Source organism: Dasypus novemcinctus, chromosome 3 (genome assembly GCF_030445035.2).
Source record: "Dasypus novemcinctus isolate mDasNov1 chromosome 3, mDasNov1.1.hap2, whole genome shotgun sequence".
NCBI classification, from domain to species: domain Eukaryota; kingdom Metazoa; phylum Chordata; class Mammalia; order Cingulata; family Dasypodidae; genus Dasypus; species Dasypus novemcinctus.
Genome location: NC_080675.1, coordinates 35,247,932 through 35,273,380, shown reverse-complemented (window position 1 = coordinate 35,273,380; position 25,449 = coordinate 35,247,932). Strand labels below are relative to the sequence as shown.

General features: G+C 44.6%; 1 protein-coding gene and 1 pseudogene across 2 annotated transcripts in view; one reads left to right on the top strand and one right to left on the bottom strand.

Annotated features, from left to right (window-relative positions):
- The window catches only part of LOC101439958 (acyl-coenzyme A thioesterase 2, mitochondrial), a 65,613-nt gene that overhangs the window by 23,275 nt on the left and 16,889 nt on the right, over positions 1-25,449 (top strand). The gene's annotated exons all lie outside the window — the stretch shown is intronic.
- LOC131277902 (splicing factor 3A subunit 2-like) lies at positions 20,936-23,250 on the bottom strand (annotated as a pseudogene).

The window sequence follows — 25,449 nt, the reverse complement described above, 5'->3', positions numbered from 1 at the left end:
AGAAGGGCATTCTTTAACAATCTGACGAGCTTGTTCCCTGGTAATTTTGAACATAAGCCGCAAGGTATGTGCATTAATATGATATAGTTGGTGGGCTTTAACCGCTTTGTCAAGGTTATCCAAATCATGACGAGTGCCCTGAGTAACATAGTAGCCGAGTGGCTTGGTCAGCTAACTGATTTCCTAGGGCTAGGGGACCTGGGAGATTGGAGTGGGCTCGGAGGTGACCAATAAAGAAGGGGTGACTCCTTTTACGAATAAGGGATTGTAGTTGAGTAAACAAAACGGTTGCCTCTGAGACATTTTTTACTTGAGCAGCTGTTTCAAGCAAAGGGACTGATTGAGCTATATAGGCGCTATCTGTGAAGAGGTTAAAAGAGGCACTTTGGAAAGCAGAAAACACAGCTATGACAGCTTGTAATTCTGTAAGCTGTGCAGATTTAGAATGAGTTTGAAACCGGACAGTTTTGTCATCATAGACGTAAGCAGCTATTCCTGAGGAGGAGCCGTCAGTGAATACTGACCGGGCTCCAGAAATGGCCTGGAAAGAGGTAGTTAAAGGAAAAATGAAATCGTGTGTGCTTATAAACTGCAGTAACTTATCATTAGGGTAGTGATTGTCTATTTGTCCAGCATAAGATGCACAAGCAATAGGCCAGCAGTCAGTGGTTTGTAATAGCCAACTGACTTGTGCTTTAGTATGTGGTTGAATAATAGTATCAGGTTCTTTGCCAAAGTAGCACTTGCTTTGTTCTCTTCCTAGGCAGACGATGTCTGCAATGGCTTGATAGTAAGGATAAATTACCTTAGCGGGCGACGCAGGTAAGTGCACCCACATTATAGGGGCAGTTTGCCAGAATACTGCTGTGGGAGTAAGAGAGGTTTTGCATATACCAAAAAGTAAGGGTTGGTTAAAGTCTATAGTAGTGAAGAAATGCGACTGCATAGCTTGTTCAATGGTTTTAAGGGTTTGGCGTCCTTCTTGAGTAAGACTCCTAGGAGAATTAGGATTAGAGTCTCCTTGTAAAATGTTAAATAGGGGTTTTAAATCTCCTGTGGTTAGTTTAAGGTAAGGGCGTAACCAGTTTATGTCTCCCAGGAGTTTTTGAAAGTCATTTAGGGTTTTCAATGTGTCTAGTCTAAGGTTGGCCTTTCTTGTAGTGATTTTGTTGCTGGTTATATGAAAACCTAGATAAGTATAAGGGTCTTGTAACTCGATTTTATCAGGGGCAATTTGAAGCCAGTGGTTTTGTAAGGCCTTTTGTAAATCTCCGTAACAATTAAGGACATCTTGGTGATTGGCACCTGCAATTAAGATATCATCCATATAATGGACAATATACAGGGTTTTCCACATCGTTCTAGTGCCATTTATAGCGGAGGCAACGAATTTTTGACACAAGGTGGGGCTGTTGGCCATGTCCTGGGGTAAAACCTTCCACTGGTATCTATTCATGGGCTCTTTGAAATTTGTAGAGGGGAGGCTAAATGCGAAACGTTCTTGGTCAGCTGGGTGTAGGGGAATAGTGAAGAAACAGTCTTTTAAATCTACAATAATTTTGTAATATCCAAGAGGAATGGCAACAGGTGTTGGGAGACCAGGCTGCAAGGTTCCCATGGGCACCATAGTTTTATTTACCGCTCTTAAGTCCTGCAATAATCGCCATTTTCCTGATTTCTTTTTGATGACCAAAATAGGAGTGTTCCAAGGAGAATTACTTTCAGTAATGTGTCCTACTGCCAGCTGTTCCTGTACTAACTGCTGGGCAGCGCTTAATTTTTCCGAGGACAGGGGCCACTGATCGACCCACACAGGTTCACTGGAGACCCATGCGATTTTATCTGCGTGGGGTACAGGAAGATCAATGGTCCCTAGGAAAAATACCCCAGGCCTGCACGGTCTGTTTGGCCGGCGGTGGGGATGGGTTCAACCCTGCCAGTTTCTGATTTTCCTAGGCCTTTGCTGGGTTTAAAACCCTGGTTTAACATGTGTGGAGTAACTATATTATTTGCACTTTCAATGATCATTCCCATTTGGGAGAGGAGGTCTCTCCCCCATAGATTAAAGGGAATGTGAGGGAGGACGTAGGGCTGAATAAGTCCTTTATTTCCCTTGTCATCCTCCCAGTGAAGGAGTTGTGAGCTTTGTTCAGGGAGTTGAGATTGCCCGATCCCAGGCAAACTGGTGATAGTGGGGACCAACGGCCACGAGGGGGGCCAATGAGCTCTCTGGAGGATGGTGACGTCTGCCCCAGTATCAACAAGGCCTTGAAAGGCACAGCCATTTAGGCGTAAGGTTAACATAGGTTTGGAAGGGGTAATTGGTTGGGCCCAAAAAACATCCGAAGCTCCAAGGGCCTGGTCCCCCCATGTGCTCTGGCAGCAGCATGTGAAGTTGGTGTTAATGGTAGTAAAAGAAGCTGCGCAACACGAGTGCCAGCGAGAAAGGAAAGCACACTCTTTGGCGCTGAAGTGAGAATTTTTGTTTCTCCCGTGAAATCTAAATCGACTACACCGGGTGTAATGTGTAGGCCTGAAAGGGCACTAGACCCACGGCCAGTGATTAGGCCAACGGAGTTAGGCGGCAGAGGGCCAAACACTCCTGTGGGCAGGGGCTGAACACCCATAGGGGGCGTTAGTACTGTGTGGGAGGTGGTACAGAGGTCCAGTCCTGCGCTGCCTGGGGTGGCGCGCTGGAGCTGGAGGAAGGAGGGGGATGGGGAAGTGGGAGGAGCCCTCATTGTTTGTGGGGCCTGGGGCAGACCCCCCTTCCCGTTTCCCTGCGGTGGACGGAGTGGCGCCCTGGAGGCAGAGGCGCGAACGTGCAGTCGCGAGCCCAGTGATAGCCGCGAAAACAGCGGGGGCATAGACTTGGGAGTCGTGGATGAGTGGGGGAGACAGCAGGAACAGCAGGAGGATACGAAAGGCGGGAGGGGCATTCTTTAAGGAAATGACCGAATTGACCACAGAAGAAGCAGATTCTACGTGAAGGGGAGATAGCGGAGGGAGGAGGGGCTCGGAAGGCCTTTAGGGCGGCAGCGAGGGCATCAGTGCTCGTAGTTATAGCACGACTCTGTTCTTTTAAGGCTGCAGCAATAACGAGCCCCTGCTGATTAGTGGGACTAATGTGGGAACAGAGCTTAATATAACCGGAAAGAGACTCCGTGCTTTTGTGAGCACGGAGGGCCTCCTGGCAGGCAGTATTCGCATTTTCAAAAGCTAATTGTTTTAAAAAATCAGAGTCGGTGGCCTCTCCGAACAGGCGTTCGGCTGTGGTGCGTAGGCGCCCCACAAAGTCTGAGAAGGACTCCTCGGGACCCTGACGAATGGAGCTGATAGAGGTGAAGGATCGGCCTTTAGAAGGGAGACGCTTCCATTCCTTAAGGGCAGCTCTATGAATTTGGTCAAAGAGAACAGCAGGGAATTCGATTTGTTCCTTGTTTTTTCCATAAGAACCGAAGCCGAGAAGCATATCTTTAGTATCGTCAAGCGTGGTAAGGCTATTACTGTCGGCGGCCTCTTTGCAAAAGACTTAATATTCGGCGCGTCAGAGGAGCGCATCGCCAGCCTAGAGGGCGGTGCGTGTGAGAGTAAACCAGTCATTTGGTGTGAGCCAACCGTCAGCAAGACTCTCCAGCACCGAGATTGTGTAAGGCGCGGTAGGGCCATAGGTGGCGGCAGGGGTTTTGAGCTCTTTGAGGGCTTTTAAATCGAAAGGGGTATGGCGCCGCTCGGAGTTACGGAGAGCGGGCCCGAGGCACTAGGGAAAGCGTCATCATCGTCTGAGGGTGGTAAATCAGTGTCTGCTGGAGATTTAGTAACAGGGAAAACGGAGGCGGTGGCACGTCTGGCTAAGGCAGAATGGATGTGGTTGAGTGCACCGCGAGAATGGTTGGAGGGGGGGGTCTGAGTAATGGCCCGCACGGGCGTAGCAGACAAAGGAGGGGGGGTGTATGGCAAGCTGGTGGATAAGGGAGTTACGCTGCTCCAAAAGGCGGTTCTTTTCTAGTAACTGAGCAGTTAGGGTGGAAACCTCAGCACGCAATTGAGCGTTCACATCACGAGGTTCAGAAACAGGAAAGGAAGCAGGAGGCGGTGGCTGAAACGTAGGAAGGAGTAAAGGGGCGGGGGGAGGGGGAGGCGGAGCCTGAGATGCAGGGAGAAAATTTCCGGGGGGTAAGGAGGGCGGAAGGGTGGGATAGAGAGACGGAGGAACAGGCGTTGGTGCGGTGGGTGGGGGATAATGGAGTGAATGGTTATCAGTGAGTTCCGGAGCCTGAGATATGGGGAGGTTACCTTTAGGGGATGTGATACTAGGTTTTGGATGTGTGTCTGAGTCATTTTCATCATCAGAAGGGGAACTTTCGCCCTCACCATGTATAGTGATGGAGACTGAACTCAGGTGACTGAGAGGTCGTGCAACCTGAGGAACAGGAGGTGAGGGCTGAGGAGCCTTATTGGCTTGCATAGGAGGGGGTGAAGGGGTAGGCGAACAAAGAACTTTTTCGCCCTGTTTAACCACTTCAGCCGCTTGGGGGCAGAGATGGCGCACAGCCAAAAGATCATTTATCACAGTCCAATAATTAAAAGCAGTAACAGGGACCCTACTGGGGCCAAAGGTTTTGTAAAAGTCCTGTAGGGTGTCACCTACGCTGCACCACCATTTTTCATCGATAGTACCTTCTTGGGGAAACCAGGGACAAATTTCTTCAAGGAAAGCAAAACATTTAGAAAATTCTTTAACATGAACCTTTACTCCTCTCGTCTTAAGCGCGGCCTGTAGGCTGGATAGGAAAAGGGAACGATCACTAGAGGAACCCTACCCCATTGTAGCCGATCACTTACCGAGACGTCTTCCAGGGAATAGGCAGTCCCCTGAAGGTCTCCTCTGCCCAAGCTGAAAGCTCAGGTCTTCCACCCAGGCCAATGGCCTGGGTCTTCCGCCCAAGCTGAAGGCTCAGGTCTTCCTTATTTACAAAAACCACCTGCGCAGGTTTTCCTTTGTGTTGGCTTGCTTCTTCCCCGGGTCCCGGCCCCACGTTGGGCGCCACTTGCTCCGGTCCGGCGGGGGAGAGTCCAGGGACCTGTGGGAAGAAACAGGGTGGGGCAGGAGTCGAGAGAAGAATGGAGACAAGACAGGATTCTGATCAAGACTCGTTTATTGGGGGTAAAACATGGGGATATATAGAGAGGGAAGGGAACGTGTACATAGGTGATAGGCTGGTCTTGTGGGTGGCAGACGTCCAAGGAGAGGATTGGCCGACAGTTCGCACCGGGTCTACGGAGTTTCGTGCCTTGAGCATGCGTATTGCTGTCATCACTTGAGTAGTGGCGGGAGGGGGAGAACAAAGAAGCAGGGAGGAGAAGAATAAGGAAATGACAGGGCAGAATTGTGACCTCCGCCATGTTGTGAGATCCGCCATGTTTTGGGAGGCTGTAGATAGGTCTCACAGCGGGTGGCTCCCTCCAGATTCTCTCTGTTTTGGGGGATGAGCCTTGTCCTTCATCATTCATCATTCTTTTGAGAGTTGTCCTGGGTGAGTCCAATGAACAGGAGAATAGGTGTTGGCTGCAAGTCTGCTGAGATTCAGGGCTCAACTGGCATATGAATAGCCAGAAGATTTAAGTCTCTGGGATGTGTGTTTAACAGGTATAGTGCTAATTATAGGTTCAAGTTAAAGGGGCAGAAGGACCATGTGTAGGAAAATTATAAATGAGTCTAACTCTCATATATGGGGGAGAGGAGTTATTTTATATTCCAAGGTCAGGCTCACCAATGGGGTGCCTATTTCCTAGAATTTTCTGCCCTTCCTATAATGTCTAGCTTTCTCTAGAGCCCTCAGGAGCACCCTGCTTGAGGCACTGTTTACTGTGGCAGTCAGTGAGCTCCTCCTGAGACATGCATAAGTGCAACCTCTCGAATGATCTTCCAACTCACATTGAAATATATTAGCCATGAAAACTCCTTTGTGGGAAACGGACTTGGCCCAGTGGTTAGGGCGTCCGTCTACCACATGGGAGGTCCGCGGTTCAAACCCCAGGCCTCCTTGACCCGTGTGGAGCTGGCCCACGCGCAGTGCTGATGCGTGCAAGGAGTGCCGTGCCACGCAGGGGTGTCCCCTACGTAGGGGAGCCCCATGTGCAAGGAGTGCGCCCGTAAGGAGAGCCGCCCAGTGCGAAAGAAAGTGCAGCATGCCCAGGAATGGTGCCGCCCACACTTCCCCTGCAGCTGACAACAGAAGTGGACAAAGAAACAAGACGCAGCAAATAGACACAGAGAACAGACAACTGGGGTAGGGAGGGGAATTAAATAAATAAATAAATCTTTTTAAAAAAAATACTCATTTGTATTTAATATTTCCCCCTTTTGGTCTAGGTCTTTTTCCAAATGTGTCCCTAGTTGGCTCTTGGTAATAATCCCTTGGTGCCAGGGAGGCTTATCCCCAGCAGTCATGTGTCATGATGGGGGGAAGGTTTGGCTTAGAGAGAGGCCACATTTGAACCACAAGGAGGCTTTTTTTTTTTGGAGTTGTTTTTTTAATTTTTATTATTTTCTTTTTTTAAAAATTTTTAATTTGTTTTTTTTAAATTTTACATTAAAAAAATATGAGGTCTCATTCAACCCCACCGCCCCCACCCCACCACTCCCCCCACAGCAACACTCTCTCCCATCATCATGACATATCCATTGCATTTGGTAAGTATATCTCTGGGTATCGCTACACCTCATGGTCAATGGTCCACATCATAGCCCATACTCTCCCACATTCCATCCAGTGGGCCCTGGGAGGATCTACAATGTCCGGTAATTGTCCCTGAAGCACCACCCAGGACAACTCCAAGTCCCGAAAACGCCTCCACATCTCATCTCTTCCTCCCATTCCCTGCACCCAGCAGCCACCATGGCCACTTTTCCCACACCAATGCCACATTTTCTCTGTGGACCTTGGATCGGTTGTGTCCATTGCACTTCTATGTCAAGAGGAGGCTTAGATTCCACATGGATACTGGATGCAATCCTCCTGATTTCAGTTGTAGGCACTCTAGGCTCCATGGTGTGGTGGTTGACATTCTTCAACTCCATGTTAGCTGAGTGGGGTAAGTCCAATAAATCAGAGTGTAGGAGTTGAAGTCTGTTGAGGCTCAGGGCCTGGCTATCATATTGTCAGTCCAGAGATTCAAATCCCCTAGATATATCTTAAACCCCAGCACCAACTACAATTCCAGTAAAGTAGCATGAAAGTCTTGTGAAAAGAGATACCATCTGTGTCCAGCTCCATCACGCAGAAACACTAGCTCCAAAGAAGGGCCAACTGACATGGCAGTGAACCGCATCTGCCATGACCATAGAACCTGTGGGTCTCTTTAGCCCTCAAAAGAACCAATACCTGGGGTTGTATCTACTTTGTCTGTCTCTGAGACTCTGCTCAGGTGTGCATAAGGGCAATCCTTCTGACATCCTCCAAACTCTTTTTTAGAGACTCCTAGCCATATAAACTCATTTCTCCTTTCCATTTCCCCCTTACATTAGGTCAAACAGCATTTTAAACTCCTGTTATTATATGTAGACAGAGATATTCTGCTGGTCCATGTTGAACCTTTAATTCAAGGTCATTTTCTAGTTGCATCATCAGCTGGTACTTGGTAGTGATCCCTTGGTGCCAGGGAGGCTCATCCCCGGGTGTCATGTCCCACACTGGGGGGAATGCATTGCATTTACATGCTGAGTTTGGCTTAGAGACTGGCCACATTTGAGTAACATGAAGGCTGTCAGGAGGAAACTCCTAGGCACAGTGCTGCTCTAGGCCTTGTTCTTATTTCAGGCGTATAGGCTCACAAGCATAGTCATTAGTATCAGGGGCTCACTGTTGGACCCTCATTCCTTCCTGGTCCTTACCATTGCACCTGGGGGACTGCTGCTGCTCCCCTAGGGACCATGACAGAGCACCCCTGGCCAGGAACCCAGTACCCCCCCAGCTGTTGTTTTTAATTGTTGCCACTATGAGTATATCCAAACATTACCATGCACCCTGGACATATGCCCTATATAACTCCCTTTCAACCGTATATCGCCTGTCCATAACATCCCATACCAGTATTCCTCCGCTGCCATTGTTGAACCACTCTGCGATCCAAAACTTCCTGAAAAGTGAAGCCCACTATAATGTCAGGATCCCTTACTAGTAAAATGGAATATAGTGATGGGTTTAAAGGTTAGATATAGAATATGTATCGATTTGGAAAAATTCTACATCCTATTTTTTTCTTTTTTCCTAATTATTGAGCTTCTCTTCACAAGAGTCTTAGATCACAGTAATTCATATGTAAATATACAGTACTCCCACACATCCACCATAAAGCCTTTTCCCTTCCACAGCGATATTCTTATAACTTATTCATATCATATGTACTTAAACTGATGTACAGACTCTGAGACAATAGCTTTCAAACAAGGTGACATCTGTGCTTACATTGTGGTCCATATTTTAGGATATACAGTTTTCTAAATTTTTAGTTATCCTATGTTTTACATTATGGTTTACATTATTAGTCTGTCGTCCCCTATATGTTTATGGTGTAATATTACATGTTTTATATCCATCCTTGCGTACTCTCGTGAAACTCCTCTCTTACCCCCACATTTACCTTGGTTCCATCCATTTAACATCCATTTTCCCCTCCCCTTGGGGCCCACAGCGACAGCCAATCTCCATTTCCTGAGGAGCCACATCCAGAGATACTTGCAACAGTGTTCAGGGCCTGACTTGCCCAACTGCCCTAATGCCCTGGGAGCCACTCTTTCTCTCAAGAGATACAGTTCCCTCTTTTTTGATGGCATTAGTCCTCCCCAGGATGTGGGTCCACCCCCACTCTTGCTACTTGGGTATCTATCCAATGGTACAACCCACCCTGGCAAAATGAGCATTCAGACATTCCCCTGGAGTCGGTCCCGTGTCAGACCATCCCCTCTGAGCATCCTAAACAGGTAACCCTCTTAATTATATTTTGATACTGTTTTCTCAGCATTTTACTCTCAACCAACACCTGACACTCTCCTATGTTCGTATGTTGCCCCTCCCTCCCCACAAGGAGACTTTAAGGAGATAACTCTTAGACAATATATATTACTAGGCTAAGTTTCAATTTCACAAGAACAAGGTTCATAAGTACTCATATAAATATCAAGGTCCTGGTATATTAGTCTGTCCTCCTTCACTGCCCATGTTTTTAGAGATTCCTGCCACTCTGTTAGAGAATGTAGCAGGACTCCCCAGGATGGGAATTCAGTATTCCATCAGATATTGTGTGGGTCTCCACCCACTGAGACAACACTTCATGATCACATAAGCATATTCATATCCCATAGAGGCATTCCACAGGTGCACCCCTTCCTACCAACACATCACACAAATAATCCTCCCCTGCACAGTTGCAACCCTTCTGCAATCCAGAACCTCCCCCACTATCGTGTGTGTGTGTGTGTGTGTGTATTTTTAGGAGATACCAGGGATTGAATTCAGGACTCATGCATAGGAGCAGGTGTTCAACCACTTGAGCTGCATTTGCTCCCCCCAGTGAGAGATGTTTTTTTCATTTGTTTGTTAGTTTTTGTTTTTTGGAGGTAGCAGGGTTCAAACCTCGGACCTCGTACATGGGAAGCAGGCACTCAATGGCTTGAACTACATTCGCTTTCCATCCCACAATATTTCTTAAAAGTAAAATACTCTGTTGTTGCAATGAGATTATTTGTCTTAATGTCACATTATTCTGTGATGTTTTTTAAATTTCTTGGAAAGAGGTACTGTAGAAAAATCTTGGTTTGAGTTAGTAAAAATTATGAGTGCTAAGTCTTCTTTATGTTTTTATGAGAAAGTTGTAGAAAATTACTTTTGAAGAAAATGGGGTTCTATTTAAATGTTGAAATATATGTATGTTGTGAGTTTAAGGAGACTGTGATTACTGGTAAGTTAGGACCATCTGCTCTCAATGATTGTTTAAAAAAACCAACCCAAACATCATTTGAAATATCTCCATAACAGAATGTATCATTTGGCAGGTAAATTTAGTAAATTACTAATTAAACACAAAAAATTGGAGAAAAATGAAAATGGCTTCAGGGTACAGTTATTTATTACTATCCATGCTTGGTCAAGCCCCAAAGGATATAATTTTGTCATTCTCACTTTTTGCTATTTATATTCTGCTCTGAAAAATATTTTCATTCAGATTTTGAGTTCTTGGTAGGCTCTTACAAAATCCGTTTTTAAAGTGAGTTGAGTTGAAAAACTGGAGCAAATTATCTGAAGAATTTGGACAGAAAGATCCATACATACCCACTGAGTAGGGTTACTTATTCAGTTGAGAGAATTATGGGTATGGCCTTTTGAGTCAGGTGTCTATTATTTTTATATTTTGTCTTGGTCCACAAGAGACAGTTCTGTTTCCATCACATTTACTTTTGATTAACTATCTTAAGAACAACTGTCTGTTTTGAGGTTTGCAAGGAATGACCAGAATCATGAAACACAATTTGTACAAGAAATGAAAGCATATAGACTGATAATTGCAATCAAAAGCATAAATCCAAGGCATACTGGTTTGTCCACATATTCCATTAAGCCAAAAACATAGGTCGGGAAATATGTGTGTCCAATGAAATGTCTGAGCCTGACTGATGTCATGAAACACATAGGTCGGGAAATATGTGTGTCCAATGAAATGTCTGAGCCTGACTGATGTCATGAAACACCTTAACTTGGTCCTTTAAAATATTTAGGTTATTTATCACTGTGCCAGACTTATTAACAGAAAAGCAAAATTGTTCATGGACATTCAGGACCCTGAGCCCATCTCTTTTTGCAAGACCACTGCAACTAAGCTACCAGCTTTAGCCTGGGGGGCCTAAAGGGCATTGAGTGGTGTTAAAGCTCTGTTTCATAACCTAAGATGTACTTATAACTGCTTGTTGCAAGTCATCTGTGTGAAGCAAGTTGCTATATTGTGTCATGGGAGCACAGGCTCAGGCACAACAGAAGACTTTCAGCAACTGACCACTTTATTACTTATACAGCACAAAGGGTCACAAGGAGCAGGGGAAGAGATCGCATCGTGGCCTGTCCTCTGGGGAGGTCAACTGCTCAGGTCAGTGTCAGTGGATGGCAGCTCAGCACAACCCACTTTGCGTCAGAGATGAGAGATCCTGTGCTCTTTGAGTATTTGCACACACCAGGGGGAGTGTTCCCAGTCTCAGGTTCAAAGTAGGGTCAGGCTGTTCCATTAGATCAAACATCTCCCAAGGATTGTGGAATGGAAATGTGAAACATGCAAACAAAGAAAAGAGGGAGCATAGACGCGGGCTGGGGAATGGCCTCTAGGCATGTCCAGGACTTCCCCAGCAGCTTACCTCCTGGCCTCTCGACCATGCCTAGCATACTCCTCCGCATTCGTTTCCACAGCGTAAGCCCATGACTTTAGTTTTCTTGGCTGCTCAAGCAAAGACTATGCAATGGGTTGGCTTTAAACATGGGAATTTATTGGCTCATCCTTTTGAGGCTAGGAGAAGTCCAAATCAAGCCATCACTTAGGCGATGCTTTCTTCCTGAAGACTGGCATTCTGGGGCAGGCTGCCAGTGATCCTTGGCCTTTGGCTCCTCTGTCAGTTGGCAATACACATGGTAGGCTCTCCTGCCTTCTCATCTCTCTTCCAAGTTCCATTAAATTTCATCTTCTTGCTTCCTGTGGCTTTCTCTCTCTGTCTGAATGTCATTCTGCTTATGCAGGACTCCAGTAATAGGATTAAGGCCTATCCTGAGGGACTGCTGGGAAGATGGAGGATTAGAGATGTGGAGGGATCTCTTCTCTCCCAGAAAAAGTAGCTAGAAGACAGGGACAGAGGGACAGTGTCTGGAGGGTTGCTCTAGGGATCAGGACACCAGGGGAAGGCAAGACACCACAAAAGCGAGGGGCAAAGGAAAGGAGTTTTAGCTAGCTGAAAAAATCTCATGAGTAAAGCTGCAAAAGCAGCAATGGGCACCCATCCCCACACCTTGAAGCAAACAGCAGTCTGTGGACTGCAGTGGCTGTGGACTACAGTGGCTGCACACTGAGGGAGTTACAGGGGTCCTCTTCCCCAAGAAAGAGGAGAAGGAGGGACACAGCCTACAGCAAACCCAGATTTTGGCTAGTGAACGTGGTCTGCTGGAATGGAGGGATCACACTTCCAAGGTGGGTGGGGTTGTGACATTGCTTGCTCAGAGAGCAGGCAGAGAGCTAAAGATGATTTGCCTTCTCAAACACCTTCTCTACTGCCCGGGTAGATGCTGAAGAGGCAGAGGGAGGGAGGATGTGGCCCACAAAGGGTGGAGAACAGTCTGTGAGAAAATGTGTTTGTGAGGATTGGCCAGCCCTGGCAACATTGCTTCTGTGCCACCCACCTGCCTAAGGAGTTCCACTGAATGCATTCCCCCCTAGCACCTGGGGTCTGAGCTGAAAGGTCTGCCGAAGAGCGCCATTTGCAGGCCAGACCAGAAAAGCTCATGAAAAAAGAAAAATAATAATAAATAAAAGAGATAAGCAGGTACCGTCACTGCCACCCTCTCCAAAGTTCTTGGAAAGAGGCCTGCACGCCATTACTGGGTCCTTAGCCTGATCTGAGCAGTTAAACAGGGCAATCCTAAATATCTAGAACAAGTCGAACCAAGAGGCAAAGTTGTAGCACAGAGCTACTTAACAGTAAATCTCTAGGTAAGAGAGAGAAACTAAATATCAGAGTAACTCAGCATCAGAATCGGATGCCCAGACATCAGCAAAAAATTAAAAGCTATACCAAGAAAATGAAGATATGACTCAGGCAAAGGAACAAATCAAAGCTCCAGGTGAGACACAAGACTTGAAACAGCTAATCGATGAGGTTCATACAAATCTAAATCAAATCATGGAGTTAAAGGACGACATGACTAAAGAAATAAAAGATGTTAAGACACTGGGCCAACTTCTGGGAAGATGGCAGACTAGATGGTAGCCTCTCTTCTCTCCCATAAAAATAGCTAGAGGACAGTCAGAAAGGGCCTGGAACAAAATGGAGTAAATAGCTAGAATGTAAGTCACCAGAGAATATAATGTGGCTAGAAAATGGAAAGTTGAGTTTCATTCTGTTCAAATTGGCAAAAAGTTGTTCATAAATGTTTGTAAATGAATAGACATGGTGAAAGCACATCATAGGATTTGTAATTGGTAGTGCTAACATATGATAATGTTTTGTTTTTTGTTGGTTTGTGAGTTTTTTGGAGTAACGAATGAAAATGAGAATGCAGCATATCAAAACTAATGGGATACAATGTAGGCAGTGCTGAGAGGGAAATTTACAGCCTTAAATGCCTTTATTAAAAAGGAAAAAAGGCCTAAAATCAAAGAACTGACTGAACAACTGGAGAACCTAGAAAAAGAATGCCAAACCAATCCCAAAGCAAGCAGAAAGAAAGAAAGAACAAAGATTAGAGCAAAAATAAATGATATTGAGTACAAAAAATCCATAGACAAAATCAGTAAAACCAAAAGCTGGTTATTGAAGAAAATCAATAAAATCAACAAAACTTTAGCAAGATTATCAAAGAAAAAAAGAGAGACTACGCAAATACACTGACTCTACAAGAAATTCAGGAACTCAACAAACCAATCACGGGCAAAAAGCTTGAAATAGTCATCACAAATCTCCCAAAAAAAGAAATGTCCAGGACCCGATGGCTTCACGGGTGAATTTTACCAAGCATTTTGAAAATAATTAACATCAATCCTGTTTAAACTCCTCCAGAAAATTGAAGAGGAGGAAAAATTACCAAACACATTTTATGAAGCAAACACCATCCTAATAGGAAAGCCAGATAAAGATACTACAAGAAAAGAAAATTATTGGCCAATCTGTCTAATGAACATACATACAAAATTTCTCAACAAAATACTTGCTAATCAAATCCAACAGCATATGAAAAGCATTATACATCATGATCAAGTGGGTTTTATTCCTGGTATGCAAGGGTGGTTCCATATAAGAAAATCTATTAACCTAATATACCACATTAACATATCAAAGGGGAAAAAACCACATGATCATCTCAATTGATACAGAAAAGGCATTTGACAAAATCCAGGACCCTTTCTTGATAAAAACGCTTCAAAAGATAGGCAGAGAAGGAAAGTCCTGTGAATATAATAGAGGGCATATATGAAAATCCCACAGCCAAAATCATACCACAATGGGGAGAGTTTGAAAACATTCCCTTTAAAGATCAGAAACAAAATAAGGATGTCCACTGTCATCACTGTTATTCCACATTGTTCTAGAAGTTCTAACTAGAGCATTTAGAAATGAAAAATAAATAAAAGGCATCCACACTGTTAAAGAGGAAGTAAAATTCTCACTATTCTTAGATGACATCCTATATTTAGAAAATTCTAAAATATCTATGACAAAACTAATCAATGAGTTCAGCAAAGTGGCAGGACACAAGATCAACACGCAAAAATCGGTCATGTTTCTACACACTAGTAATGAGCAAGCTGAGGAGGAAATCAAGAAAAAAATTCTATTTACAATAGCAACAAAAAGACTCAAACATAAGAAATAATTTAACTGGGAATGTAAAAGATCTTTATTCAGACAATTACAAAGCAATGCTAAAAGAAATCAATGAAGACCCAAACAAATTGAAGGACATTCTGTCTTCTTAGATTGGAAGACTAAACGTGATGATGCTGTCAATTCTATCCAAATTTGATTTATAGATTCCATGCAATACCAACTGAAATTTCAGCAGCCTATTTTACAGAAATAGAAAAGCCAATTATCAAATTTATTTGGAAGGGAAAGGGGTCCTGAATAGCTGAAAACATCCTGAGAAAGAATAGTGAAGTCAGAGGACTCATGCTCCCTGAACTTGAAGTGTATTATAAAGCTACAGTGCTCAAAACAGCATGGTATTGGCCTAAAGATAGACACATTGATCAATGGAATAGAACTGAGAGTTCAGGAATAGCTCCTTAGATCTATGGTGAACTAAATTTTAATAAGCCTTTCTGGGACAGAACAGTCTCTTCAATAAATAGTGCTGGGAGAACTGGATATTCATAACCGGAAGAATGAAAGAGAACCCCTATCTCACTCCCTATACAAGAATCTTCTCAAAATGGATCAAATACCTAAACATAAAAGCCAGTACCATAAAACTCCTAAAGATAACACAGGAAAACATCTACAAGACGTTTTAGTAGATGGGGGTCTCTTAAACCTTACACCCAAAGCATGAGCAACCAAAGAATAAATAGTTAAATGGGACCTCCTAAAAATTAAACACTTGTGCACCTCAAAGGACTTTGTGTAAAGTGTGAAAAGGCAGCCTACTCAAGGGAGAAAATATTTGGAAATCTCAAAGGTCTAATATCCATGATACATAAAGAGATCCTACAACTCAACAAGAAAAAGACAAATGATCCAATTAAAAATGGGGTAAAGACCTGAATAGATGTTTTTTTAAAGAAGAAAAACATATGGCAAAGAAACACATGAAAAAATGCTCTGCATTACTGGCTTTTAGGGAAATGCAAATCAAAGCTAAATAAGATATCATTTTACTCCTACTAGAATGGTCACTATTAAAAAGTCAGAAAACTGCAAGTGTTGGAAAGAGTGTGGAGACATAGGAATGCTTATTCACTGCTAGTGGGAATGTAGAATGGTACAACCACTATGGAAGTCTGGCTGTTCCTAAGAAGTTAGACATAGATCTACCATGTGACCCCTACTAGGTATATACCCAGAAGAACTGAGAGCAGTGACATGAACAGACATCTGCACACCGATATTCATAGTGACATTATTCACCATTGCCAAAAGATGGTAACAATTCAGGTGTCCATCAACTGATGAACTGATAAACAAACTGTGGTGTATACACACAATGGAGTATCATTCAGCTCTAAGAAGAAATGAAGTCATGAGGCATATGACAACATGGATGAACCTGGAGGACATGATGTTGAGTGAAGCAAGCCAAGCATGAAAGGGCAAATATTATATGACTTTGCTATTATGAACTAAATATGAGCAAACTCATGGAGTTAATAACTAGAATATAAGTCACCAGAGAAAAGAATGTGGTTAGAAAATGGAAAGCTGAGGTTTAATCTGCTCAAATTGGTAAAAAGTTGTTTGTAAATGTTTGTAAATAAGTAGAAATAGTGAAAGCACATGACAGGATTTATAATTAGTAGCCCTAATGTATGATAGTGTTTTGTTTTTTGTTGGTTTGTGTGGTTTTTTTGGAGTATTGAAAATGCTCTAATATTGCTGAAGTGATGGATGCGCAACTCAGTGATTATACCAAATGCTATTGATTGTGCACTTTAGATAAATTGTATGGTTTATGAACAAAAGAAATAATAGGGAGGGTTGGGGGAAATATACACCAAATATAAGACAAGGTCTAAAATTAGTAGTAATCCTTTCACAGTGATCTTTCATAATTTGTTACAAATGTTTCACAACAATGCGAGGTAGGTATTTGTGGTGGGTGATTTATGGAAACCCTATATAATGTTATGCATGTTTGTTTTGTAAGTTCACAACTTTTACTATACACTTATTGTTTATGTTTGCTCATATATGAACGATATACTTCAATAATTATTTTTGTGCTGGTTAGGCTAATGTGTCAATTTGGCCAGGTAATTTTGCTGAGTTGTTTGGTCAAGCAAGCACTGGGCTAATTGTAATACAAGGACATCTATGACATTAGTCACAGTGAGTTTATTACAAAGATGATTGATTTCATTGACATTTAACCAAGGAGATTGCTATCTGCAACGAGTGACATTTTATCCAATCAGTTAAATGCCTTAAAAGGCGGCATGATTTCACCATTTGGAGAGAATTTTTCAGCTTGCCTTCAGACAGCCAATGTCTCCTGGGAACTCATCAGACTTTCATCAGAGCCCCTGGTTTGCAGCTTGTCTGTGGAATTTGACTTGTGAATTAAGTTTAAGCACATGTTTTTCTAGAGTACGCACAGCTCCAAACCACCACATCCACCTCCCATCTCAGACACATAAGCAGAGATGAGTCAGTCCTGCCCCCATGGCTTCTAACAGTGTTAACAGTAAAGGTTTGGGAACCCCAATGGCTGCAGCACATTAGGAGGACTGCCTATACATACCATTACCCCAAGCAGGGTGATCAGGCCTGCCGGTAGTCATGATTGCATCCATGCCCCTCAACGCCCCAGGAGCCAGCTGAAGAGGTCCCACATCAAACCTGTATACTTTGCAGCCAGTGTGCTTGCCATAGGATTTTAGTCACTTCCTGTTCCACCTCCCCTGAAGTATTAACCTGCATACAGCAGGAAGTATTACCAATAGGACATACACCTCCTTGTTGGGCTAGGAGGAAGTCTTAAGGCAATGAGATTTTTAAGTACTACTTTGGCTAGAAAGTCTAGTGATTTTTGCTGAATCTGAAGCGCTCATGCTCTAACCTCAGCAATGTCAGACAAAATGGCTGACAGATTGCATATCATGTGTTCACTGATGCTTAATCCCAACCAGGACAATAATTATAAGAAAGCAGTCCAATGAGAAGTCTCAGATCGGTTTATGAATTTTTTTAGTGGATTGTGTGGTAAAGTGGGATCCTTGGTCAGAGGAGATGGCATCTGAGTACCTGCAGAGTTGGCAGAGCTGCTTTTCCAAGTATCCCATGTATGTACCATCATTTGCACAATGAACTGGAAAGGCAAGGCCATAGCCTAGTAAGTGTCTATAATGACCAAGGCATAGGATATATCTTGGGATGGCATGAGAGGGCGAATATAGTCCACTTGCCATGAGCTGCCTAGTGTGGTACCTCTAGGTACATTTAGTCCCTAAATGTCCTTTTTGGACTCTAGCATGTAGTTGACATCTCTCCCATTGGTAAATAGCAGATTGGTCTTCTTTTAACAAGAGAAGTACTCCGTGTTCTTGGGACTGTAGTTCATGGTGTTGCAATTTCCATGTCCAGTTTGGTGATGAAGCACCCAATGGTATGAAGTTCAGTTATTTCACGGATGTCATCAAGGGTAAGTTCATTGTCCTCATCCTCTGCCTCTCTCCCAGGAGGCTCTCCAACTTCATCAAGGTGAAAAGCAGCACAGTACATCCTTTAATAGGTTATGTTATTTCAGTGATTTTTATTTGTGATATGACCCCTTGCCATGTGCATCAACATGTGTAACATAGATGGTGCCTTTCCACACTGCCAGTTGTTTCCAGACTTCCCTTTCCCATACCAGGGAATCTTTGATTCTCCAATGGCATTCCCCCCATGAGCCTGACCAGACTGCTAAGCTATTGGTGACAGCCTGTGAGTTAGTAAACAGGATCACATGGGTAGATAGGTCTGAGTTTTCTAGGGCTAAGAGAACTCCTTGCAGTTCAGCCCATTGGGCATACTTTCCAGTGCCAGAAATGGTATATAGTCTTTCATAGGGAAGAGGAACAGTAGCTGCTGCCCAATGGACATCAAATGGCTTCAGCTTGGCTGATCCATCAGTGAAGCAGCTCTGAGCACCTGATGAGGCATCCTTGAGTTAGGGTCCCCAAGATACCAATGCAGGTAGGGAAGAGCCCTTATCTGGTGTTGCAACAGGATCATTGTTGAGGGGGTCTCTACCATCCATTCATGTAAGCAATTCACTCCCCAGGGACCCGGGCAAGCGTGATCCTTAATGTGTTATTTCCACTTGATGATACTCTGTTGTTGGGCACTCCCTGGGTGAGTGATCTGATTATCCAGGACCCAGGACATGAGGGGGATTTCTGCCTTCAGGAAGACCTGGGAGCTCTCAAAAAATCCTTTCTGTTTCTACCAAGGCCCAATAGCATGCCAGAACTTGCCTCTCAAAAGGGGTATAGCTCTGAGATGGATCTGGGAATTTCTTGGTCCAGAAATTGAAGGGTCTGTGAATTCCTGTTGCTCCCTCCTTCTAGAGGCTTCAGTCGGCATGGGTCTGGGTAGCAGAAACCTGTAGCTTGAATGGAGAGCCAGTCTCTAGAGATCCTAGTGGCAAGGCAGTTGAAATGGCTGCTTTTACCTCTTTCGGTACCTGCTCCTCCTCTTTCCCCCAGTGGAAAGTACCTGCTTTCCGTGTAACCTGGTATAACAGTACCAGGAGGATGCCAAAATGAGAAATATGCTGGTGCCAATATGCAAATAGCTCAATCAACTGCTGGGCCTTCTTTTTGGAGGTAGGTTACTTTAGGGACAGTGATTTGTCTAATACCAGGTCAGAGATCCAGAACTGGGCTCTGGCCCATATATTGCCAAAGAAAGTGACTTGCTGGACTGGGCCCAATATTTTTTTTGGAATTTATGGCCCAAATGGACTGTTGAAGTCCTGTTAGGAAAGTGTGCAATCCATGTGCAATTTGCTCATTGCTCTGGCCCACCAACATGATGTTACCAATATAATAGAATACTTGGAGTCCTTTAGGCAGGGGCAGCTTAATCAAAGCCTGTCCCACCCATTAGTGGCAGATCACAATGCCTGTGACAATGGGCACAAAGGGGACACTTCTGCATTCAAGCACCGATAATCTGTAGTAAGCTACCACACTCCACTAGCCTTTATCGCTGGCCACAGCAGGCTATTAAAGGCAGAGATCTTTTGTGTGATTTATGTATCTTTAAGAAAAGGAAACGAAGATAATAAACATTTTTTTAAAAATAAAGAAATAAAGGCAGAGATGATGCAGTGGAGGACACCCACAGATACGCCCTTGATGTTCTCTAATATCCTTTTCCTTCCCAACGGAGAATTGGTATTTCTGTAGCTGGATTTTTTCTAGGTTCTTGGCAAAGCTACAAGAAATGAATTTCAAGAGCAAGTCACAATGATTAGGCCAGTAATGTATTAAGGAATGTGAGGAGAAGAGAAATGTGAGGAAATAACAGATCATGAGTCCCAGGTAGAGAGGAAGGGGCTGAAGAATGATAAAGAGGGCTGATTTACAGACTACAATTCCCCATTCTAGACTATAAATGCCCAGGTTTTACTTAAGTGGCCATCACGGCAGGGGGAAAATGGTGAGCGCAGGGCCCAGAAGGCAGCAACAGGGCAGGAAAAGGCACAGGGACAGGGCCAGTTTGCTTTTCTGCTGGTCTTTTAAACGGTTAATTATTCTGCCCCTTTGCTAATGGCAGGGGAGAAATTCCAGCTGTTTGTTGTTTTGATTGATTACCTCACCCACCAATCCCCTGGGAGGCCCAATGATAAGGCCCTGGAGAATATCCAGGGCTGCTCCTGGCTTCCAGAAGAAATCTCATTCTGAATGGGGGGAATCTCGCAGATTTTTCCAGCCGCCATTTTGGGAGTACTGACGTCCACATGGACTTCTTGCCAGGCTCCAGAACTGCCTATTGATTCCCTATCTAACCTGCTTTATTGACACTGTTGGGCAATGCAATGAGGAGATGGGAGCACTAGAGTGCATGGTTCAACACTTGCGCAGCCATGATGGCCAGATTTGCTGGGATGGGGGAAGAGTATCCTTGCAAACATTGTTGGGATGTGCGGTGGTGCAGGATAGCTATCCCAAAATGCATTGCCTGGCAGGAAACATGACCACAGGACACCAAAGGGACCAACCCATAGGGTGGCAGTAATCTCCCATCCCTGTACCCATGTGGAATGCCTGAAACCTCCCAACACTATTCATTGCCCCCTCCCCTCTGCATCTCCCAGAAGGATGGTAACCTGGGCACCTGTATCCACAAGTGCCATAGCAGTTCCTGGTTTTGCGTTAAGGTATGGTAGGACATTCCATAAACCTAATGTTTCCCTGGGCTATGGAATGGAAACATCTTGAAACCTCATACAAAGAAAAGGAGAAGTGGGCAAAGGCTGGGAGATGGCTGCTAGGCTTGTCTGTGCTTACTCAGGAATATGTTCCTCAGGAAGATATGATGGCTGGAACATGGACACTGAGGGCTGAAGGGTGCACTCCAGAAGTGGGTGGATAAACCACTGTTGCTGGGGGAGGGACCCCTGGTGCTGGGGGATGGATTGCAGATGCCAGGGAATGGACCACTGAAGCAGGGGGAGGGAGGTTGGACCCTAGAAGCTGGTGGGGGCAGCTGGAATGGTCCAGGGGCAGACATGAGTGGCAGGGGCATGCCTCCTGGTGGGGGTGGGGGCGGGGGCAGAGACCCCAGCAGTGGCAGCCATGGGGGCAAACCGTTTATCTTTAGCAGCAAGGACCATGTCACCCTGGAGGGCCTGGCAGGGAGGCTTGGGGGAGCGGGAGGCTTCTCCATTCTCCACCTTAAATTAGAACTGGAGGAAAAACTGCTCGGTCTCACTGCTCCAATGAGTCCAAAATTTGCTTTCAGCCTTATGGATCTCTCTCTGCTTGGCACCTTGAAGGTGATGGTCTCATAGGGCTTTTTGGCCATCAGTGGGTACTGCCAGTGCCTGTTGGGGCACTCGATCCTTTGCTCATAGGTGGATGTGAAGCAGTGGTGAGGCACGATGCCTAGACAATCTCTGGCTAGTCGATCTGGAAGAGGAGGTTCTGCTGGCCCAGCTCAGTCTCCCTCTGCTTGGTCACTTTGTATCCCAGGCAGCTGATTTTCACAGACTTCACATCTATCTTGACTTTCTCAGGCGTTGGCTGGGTGGGGGCCTCCTTGGCAGTGCATAGTGCGAAGTTGGTCTGGTGCTTTTTCTCTCGGGTATTTGCAAGGTAACTCTCCTCCTTGTCATAAAGCATCAATCAGGGGAAACGGACTTTGGCCCAGTGGTTAGGGCGTCCGTCTACCATATGGGAGGTCCGCGGTTCAAACGCCGGGCCTCCTTGACCCGTGTGGAGCTGGCCATGCGCAGTGCTGATGCGTGCAAGGAGTGCCGGGCCACGCAAGGGTGTCCCCCGCGTGGACCCCACGCGCAAGGAGTGCACCCCTGAGGAAAGCCACCCAACGTGAAAAGAAAGAGCAGCCTGCCCAGGAATGGCGCCGCCCACACTTCCCGTGCCGCTGACGACAACAAGACGCAGTAAATAGACACCAAGAACAGACAACCAGGGGAGGGGGGGGGAAATTAAATAAATAAATAAATCTTTAAAAAAATAAAAAATAAAAAAAATAAAGCATCAATCAGGCAGAGCTTGCATTCCTGCAAGGCCAGGGGGTTTTTTATAAAATAAAGTCCTTGTTTTTTTTTTTGTTTTGTTTTGTTTTTTTTAAAGATTTATTTATTTAATTTCCCCCCCTCCCCTGGTTGTCTGTTCTTGGTGTCTATTTGCTGCGTCTTGTTTCTTTGTCCGCTTCTGTTGTCGTCAGCGGCACGGGAAGTGTGGGCGGCGCCATTCCTGGGCAGGCTGCTCTTTCTTTTCACGCTGGGCGGCTTTCCTCACGGGCGCACTCCTTGCGCGTGGGGCTCCCCCACGCGGGGGACACCCTTGCGTGGCACGGCACTCCTTGCGCGCATCAGCGCTGCGCATGGCCAGCTCCACACGGATCAAGGAGGCCCGGGGTTTGAACCGCGGACCTCCCATATGGTAGACGGACGCCCTAACCACTGGGCCAAAGTCCGTTTCCCAAATAAAGTCCTTGTTGATGTGGATGGTCTCTGGGGCCAGCTGCCCAAGGTGCTTTCAGTGGTCCTGGTTGCTCTCCAAGGAAGAGGCCACCCCTTTGCTCCTGGTCTTGTCCCCAGGGTGATGCTGGAAGTCCATGGTGAGGGCCTTGGTGCTTTAACTGCTGGGGGAGAAATCCATGTGTGAGGCCAAGGCACTGTTGCCTCTTTCCATCATCACCACAGCCCCTGGACTGGACTTTTAAAAACCTATGGAGGGGGGAGCAGATTTGGCTCAGCAGATAGAGCGTCCGCCTGCCACATGGGAGGTCCAAGGTTCAAACCCAGGGCCTCCTCACTTGTGTGATGAGCTGGCCCATGTGCAGTGCTGAAGCGCGCAAGGTGTGCTCTGCCACACAGGGGTGTCCCCCGCATAGGGGAGCCCCACATGCAAGGAGTGCACCCTGTAAGGAGAGCCACCCAGCGAGAAAAAAGTGCAGCCTGCCCAGGAGTGGTGCTGCACATGGAGAGCTGACGCAGCAAGATGACACAACAAAAAAGAGACACAGATTCCGGGTACCGCTCACAAGAATACAAACGGACACAGAAGAACACACAGCGAATGGACACAGAGAGCAGACACCTGCTTGGGGGGGGGGGGGCGAGGAAGGGGAGAGAAATAAATGAAAAATAAATCTTAAAAAACAAACAAACCAAAACCTATGGAGGCTAAGGAGAATTGCCAAGAACTCAACACCAGACTTTACCTATAGTACCTATAGATTTGGGTGAATTCCTCTTTCTGAGGTCCCCAAAGTATCATATGATTCCTATGCTTGCCAGAAAGTAACCTTCTTTACTGATCTGTAGAGCTGGGAACCCTGGAGCGAGGTACCAGACCAGTTTTTCTAAGAGCCTTTTCTAAGTATTGGTTCCATAAAGTCAACCTTAGTTCCTTAAAAGTCTATGGTCATGTCTAATTGAAGGAGCATCATTCTCAAACATGGCATTCTGGTCATTTACTTGTATAATCAGTGTCTCCAATAATGTACTGTTAACAAGGAAGACGATTCTGATTGAACCTGTGCAAATAATTATTTTGCCATAAAAATAAGAATATTCTATAAGAGTTTCCAAATCCAGAGGGAGAAGAAGATGAATGTTTTATAAATTAAGGATAGCTTAAAGGAAAAGAATAAGGGATTCCTTGTATCTAGAAAATAGAACATTAAAACATCAGCAGTAATCCGAACAAAACTATGATCATTCTTTTTATCAGTTTATTGAGTCCTAGGTAATTAGTCCTTGCGCTGCTCAGTCTTGTGTTATCAATTTCATGAACCCACCAACTTCTTCACTAGAATTCTGGAATCTTGACTTTGTCCAGTAGTATAGTCTCAAAGTTATTCAAGCAATATCATTAGAGGATTGTGCCCCAGAGTACCTGACATAATGGTTTCTGTGACTCTCCAAGTCAGTCCTTTTTATTAAAGACGAACCACTCTGGACTATAGCTGATTGCGAGTGTTTTCAGGGAAGCATCAGAATAAAAACTATCTGTAAATGACAAATACCTTATTATGGCCATGGTTAACTATGGCAGTTTGAGATTATTTTATTGGATCCCCCAAAAAGAAAGATTGTTGTAAACTAATCTAGTCCTCTGAGTGTGATAACCTTTGATTGCATTAAATTCAGCTGAGGGGCCTTTTGATTAGATTACCTGTGAAGATTGATTAATGGCTTTTTGATTCCACTACCTCAGTAAGGCTTGACTCAGGTTGAGTCCCTGCCCTTTGCTAGGTCTGATATACACAGACACTCACAAAACCAGACATATGAGAAGAGAGAGCTCTGTCATTTTTTATCCTACCGTGTGACAGCAAGGAGAAGGCTCAAACAGCTGAGACCCTGGGAAGAGTTGAGCCTTTTATCTGTTTACAGTTGACCTTGGAAATAGAGCACAACAGTTGTGTCTGATACTGAAAGCCCAGAAAGAAACAAGCCCGATGCCAGGAGAGAGGACTACAGGATCACTTAAGCAGGAAGCCTCAAGAGGCGGGCCTATGGAGCTCAAGAGGAAGAGGAAGCCCAGAGGGGAAGGAAAGAGCAGGCAGAGATGGCCCGCCATCCTGCTTCAACACATGGCAACTGGCTTTGATGAGAAAGCTCTTCTTATGGTGACTTGAGTTGGACTTTCCAAGGCCTTGGGACTATAAGCTTTACCCCAAATAAATACCCTTTCTAAAAGCCAACAGAGTTTTGGTACTTTGCATTGGCACCCATTTGGCAGACTAATACATTAACTAATAGCTGGTTGGTTGTTTTTTTTTTACTTTTTTTAAAAAGTTAAAAAAATAATTTTATTAATATATATTAATAAAGTATAAAATCCATCCAAAGTGTACAATCAGTGGTATTTTGTATAATCACATAGTTGTGCATTCATCACTTCAATCATTTTTAGAGCATTTTCATTACTCCAATTAAAAAAAAAACAACTCATTATCTCTCATTCTATGTTTCCACTGCCGTTCATGGTTGCTATTCTGTTTCTGTTTCTCAAGTTTATTTGTATTTATATTTTGTAAAAACCATTTTAGGGAGCAGATGTAGCTCAAGTGGTTGAGTCCCTGCTTCCCATGTATGAGGTCCTGGGTTCAGTCTCCAGTTCTACCTTTAAAAAAAGGTTATATATGCAATATATGTTATATTACTCATATTCATATTTCACATGAGGTTTTACTATGTTATACAGTCCCATGTTAATTTTTCAAACAAATCAATTTTATTGACATATTAATAAAGTTTACAATTCATCCAAAGTATACAATAATAATATATAATA